The sequence below is a fragment of the Musa acuminata genome, unplaced genomic scaffold (genome assembly GCF_036884655.1).
Source record: "Musa acuminata AAA Group cultivar baxijiao unplaced genomic scaffold, Cavendish_Baxijiao_AAA HiC_scaffold_607, whole genome shotgun sequence".
Lineage (NCBI taxonomy): Eukaryota > Viridiplantae > Streptophyta > Magnoliopsida > Zingiberales > Musaceae > Musa > Musa acuminata.
In genome coordinates, this window is record NW_027020846.1 from 1 (window position 1) to 5000 (window position 5000).

At 33.3% G+C, this 5000-nt stretch overlaps 1 long non-coding RNA gene and 3 other non-coding genes across 4 annotated transcripts; 2 read left to right on the plus strand and 2 right to left on the minus strand.

The window, feature by feature from the left end:
- Positions 1-6: 6 nt before the first annotated feature.
- On the plus strand, positions 7-1234 carry LOC135662287 (uncharacterized). The gene is made up of 2 exons (XR_010507684.1): positions 7-999; positions 1056-1234. It is a non-coding gene; the product is annotated as an uncharacterized LOC135662287 (long non-coding RNA).
- TRNAF-GAA (transfer RNA phenylalanine (anticodon GAA)) lies at positions 1232-1304 on the minus strand. The gene has a single exon. It is a non-coding gene; the product is annotated as a tRNA-Phe (tRNA).
- A 1661-nt stretch (positions 1305-2965) lies between these two features.
- TRNAT-UGU (transfer RNA threonine (anticodon UGU)) lies at positions 2966-3038 on the plus strand. Its single transcript has one exon. It is a non-coding gene; the product is annotated as a tRNA-Thr (tRNA).
- Positions 3039-4275: 1237 nt separating this feature from the next.
- TRNAS-GGA (transfer RNA serine (anticodon GGA)) lies at positions 4276-4362 on the minus strand. The gene has a single exon. It is a non-coding gene; the product is annotated as a tRNA-Ser (tRNA).
- Between the last annotated feature and the right edge of the window lie 638 nt (positions 4363-5000).

The following is a 5000-nucleotide window of genomic DNA, read 5'->3' on the forward strand; positions in this document are numbered from 1 at the left end:
TTTACAAATAAAAACCGAGGATTGGGATTCCATTGCTGTCATTTCATATGTATATGGTTACAATTATTTACGCTCCCAGTGTGCCTATGATGTAGCACCAGGCGGATTTTTAGCCAGTGTGTATCATCTTACGAGAATACAGTATGGTATAGCTAAACCAGAAGAGGTATGCATAAAAGTATTTGCCCCAAGGAATAATCCTAGAATCCCGTCTGTTTTCTGGATTTGGAGAAGTGCTGATTTTCAAGAACGCGAATCTTATGATATGTTGGGAATCTCTTATGATAATCATCCACGCCTTAAACGTATTTTGATGCCGGAAAGTTGGATAGGTTGGCCCCTACGTAAGGACTATATTACCCCCAATTTCTATGAAATACAAGATGCTCATTAAATGATAAGAAATTAATGTTTACTTAATACGACTATGACACGATTCCAGATTTCTTTCAAGTGAAGGAATATTTTTACGTTCCGTTCTAGATGAAAGAAAGTAACCGGACTTTAATTCGTATTATGGATAACCTAAAAAAAACTTCATTTATATTCCAAAATTTGGAATAGATCATATCCATTTCGTATGAGCAGAAACAATGGGATGAATCAAAAGAGTTCTGCACTATGAACTTTGTACCGCGCACATAACTTACTTAGATGTAGATGGACCTCGGAAAGTAACGTAAGCAAGAGTGAAGAAATGGAATAAATGTCAAAAATATGAAATGAAGAAATGAAAAGGGATTGGATTTTATTTGTACTGTGTCTGAAGTGCATTCTGTCTATTGCTATCTTTTAACTCCTCTCGACTTTTAAGTTTTTTTTTACTTTTACTTATTTATTTTTATTTTGAATATAGATGAAGACTTAATATTCTTTTTGAATGAGAGAAAGCACAGTATGAAGAAACAAGAAAGAAAAAAGAGACGGGAGCATAATCTCACTTTGTTCTTTACCATAACCATCCATACATATATTTTTTACCAATCCCCCCAAGGGGAGGTATATATATATATACATCTAGATGAGTAAATATGTAACCAATCCCCCAAGGGGAGGTATATATATATATATATATCTAGATGAGTAAATATGTAATAGATGAGTAAATATATGTAATAGATGAGTAAATATGTAACATCTAGATGAGTAAATACGTATCATGCTCTAGACTATTAACGCCCGATCTATCTCGATTAATTTGTATGAATATCTATCCGATACATTATTTACGTGTCAGGAACCAGATTTGAACTGGTGACACGAGGATTTTCAGTCCTCTGCTCTACCAACTGAGCTATCCCGACCATTTCCCGTGCATCATCCTAGTAGAGTACTTGTGTCTATGTTAATTAAAGGGACTAAAAAGTAGTAAAAAATTTGACAAGTAAGTGTAAGGATAATGATATGGACTGTGAATGATTCAATAATAGAGATTCTTTGCCCATATATGTTCATTTGTACAGGTTCTATCCAAATTGGGATAAGATCCAAGGATTTTAGTTCGGATCCGTTTGTGAAAGAGTAGAGTGAATGAGAAAGATAGTGAATTTTGTTTGAACTGAACCACTGATGAAAAAAAAGAAGAGGATAATACTTAGGAAGTAAAATAGGCTTTTTATTGGGGATAGAGGGACTTGAACCCTCACGATTTAAAAAGTCGACGGATTTTCCTCTTACTATAAATTTCATTGTTGTCGGTATTGACATGTAGAATGGGACTCTCTCTTTATTCTCGTCCGATTAATCAGTTTTTCAAAAGATCTATCAAACTCTGGAATGAATGATTTCATAATTGAATATTCGATTCTTCCTTCAACTTCCATTGAAATGGATTCATAATAACTCTGAATTTTTCATATTATAATTATATATAATTATAATATAATAGATTCGGGTCATGATTAATCGTTTGATATGGCAGTATGTATACATACGTATTAGGTATATAGGACCATCTTTTCTGTAATTTTTATAGACGGATTCCTGCTACCAACAAAACGTAGTCAACTCCATTCGTTAGAACAGCTTCCATTGAGTCTCTGCACCTATCCTTTTAAATTCTAGTTTTATAAACCTTTGTTTTCTCAAAATAAGGATTTGGCTCAGGATTGCCCATTTTTAATTCCAGGGTTTCTCTGAATTTGGAAGTTACCACTTAGCAGGTTTCCATACTAAGGCTCAATCCAATCAAGTCCGTAGCGTCTACCGATTTCGCCATATCCCCTTTGATACCAAGACCTAGTTGGAATTCCAACTATCCTTTTCATTTATTTTGTTTGTTTGGACCCGTTGAATTCGTTAGATAATGATTTCTATATTGAAAAAGTGTATGCTGCTGTTTGATTTTTTTGGCTATCCCCCATCAGTTCATTTATATTGAATGAACCTTGTTTCAATCAGAAATGATTCTATCATTGATGTATCCGCAATTCAATATGGATAGATATATCCAACATATATATGTTTCTCCCTCCCTTTCATTTTTACAGTGCGATTTGGAATAGTGGAACGGTCGATATTCATTCTTCTTTTTTTTTGTCCTATCTCCTCCTTTTCCGAATCAAACCAGAGGAATGTCTCATTTTCATTTAGATTGTATCTTTATCCTTATCTTTTTTTTTATCTTAGGACCGATTCGCTATAGCTATAATTAACATAATATAAATATATAAAATATAAATATATAAATAAATACATTATGTTGTATATTATAGTTAGATATAGTTAGAATAGTCAGAAGAATAGTCAGAATTATTATTATAGTTAGTTATAGTATATAGTTTAGAAGTATACTATATAACTATATAGAACTATACTATACTATATAGTTATATAGTTATAGTATAGTTATATAGTTATAGTTCATAGTTAATATTAAACGAATAGCTAATAGATAAGATCAGCTAATAGCTAAAATCCGGTAGTTTCCTCAATTTCTATATACTATTTCTGTTATGTTATGTGAGCCCGCTTAGCTCAGAGGTTAGAGCATCGCATTTGTAATGCGATGGTCATCGGTTCGACTCCGATAGCCGGCTTTTTCTCTATCGATTTTTCCGTGATTGATAATCTCTCTCCTCCTTTTCCCATATGTTATGTCGTGGTAACTTGCAACCATGACCAAAAAATGTATTGGAACAATTAGATCTCTCTCTACCGAACAAATCATAAAACGGAGCTGCAACTTCCTATATATACAAAAAATCCGGATATTGATACAATTTATTTTATTCTACTTTGTAGTATTTCGGTAAATTTAGCTTTGCTTTGTTTATCCCTTAGTTCAGTCTTAATTTATAGTTCAGTTTTCATTTTTTTATTCTGAAAAAATGAAATTTCAATAAAATCCATAAAATTAAAAAGGAGTCTTTATGTCTCGTTACCGAGGACCTCGTTTCAAAAAAATACGCCGTCTGGGGGCTTTACCAGGACTAACTAGTAAAAGACCTAGATCCGGAAGTGATCTTAAAAACCAATTGCGTTCTGGGAAAAGATCGCAGTATCGTATTCGTCTAGAAGAAAAACAGAAATTGCGTTTTCATTATGGTCTGACAGAGCGACAATTACTTAGATATGTGCATATCGCTGGAAAAGCTAAAGGGTCAACAGGTCAGGTTTTACTACAATTACTTGAGATGCGTTTGGATAACATCCTTTTCCGATTGGGTATGGCTTCGACCATTCCTGGAGCCAGGCAATTAGTTAACCATAGACATATTTTAGTTAATGGTCGTATAGTGGATATACCAAGTTATCGTTGTAAACCCAGAGATATTATTACTACGAAGGATAAACAAAGATCGAAAGCTCTGATTCAAAATTATATTGCCTTATCCCCCCCCGAGGAATTGCCAAAACATTTGACTTTTGACTCATTCCAATATAAAGGAGTAGTAAATCAAATAATAGATAGTAAATGGATCGATTTGAAAATAAATGAGTTGTTAGTCGTAGAATATTATTCCCGTCAGACTTGAACCTAACGAAAATAACAAAGAAAGTTTCAGAGAATTTTGTCTCTTTTCGCCGAAATAAAATAAATAGATCTAAGGGCCTTGATCCGCATTTTTCTCATTCACGTATCACAAATGGATCAGCAGTAAGATTTTTTTGCTCTTTCTTTTTCCGATATTTGTATTTTACGTACCACAGTAATGTAATTAGGAATAGAGAATTTCTATCAAAAAAAGGTCAGGTCCTCTTGTTGGGATGATGGTATCAATTGTTATTTGATTTGATATATTGTGTTCAGTAACGTTGGTGAATTAAGAGAAACGGAAAGAGAGGGATTCGAACCCTCGGTAAACAAAAGCCTACATAGCAGTTCCAATGCTACGCCTTGAACCACTCGGCCATCTTTCCTACATAATCTTATTATTGACCAGAAACCGAGTGAATAGCGAGTCATTCATATTATTCCAGTAGGTACGACTGATGAATGGTTCCATAGGAATAATTCCTTTCAAATAAAATTTCCTATTTCTCAACAACAACTTCTCTCATCAGCTACCCCATAGATCTAGTACAAATTTATGAATCGTCCCATGGATTTTTCTATTTCAATTGTATGGCATGGCGTATCCATGTTATGCAAACAAAAAACAAAATGGATGCTTACCTTACTCTACTCTATTTTTTTTTTAATGCTTATTTCATTCTTTTTCCTCTTTGGATTATAACCAAATCAAAACTTCTCGAGTTATCAGAATCCACAATAAAATAGGGACAATTTGAACAAAAGGTACACATCTTTTTTTAGAATTAGTCTGTTTTTATGTTATTTCGTACTGTACAATTCCTTTAGTTTGCGAGATCATTTACCCCTCGGGGTAATGAAAAGAATTATAGAATTAGAATGGATTGTTAATTATGCCTAGATCTCGGATAAATGCAAATTTTATTGATAAGACCTCTTCAATTGTAGCCAATATCTTATTACGAATAATTCCGACAACTTCCGGAGAAAAAAAGGCATTTACCTATTACAGAGATGGTGCGAT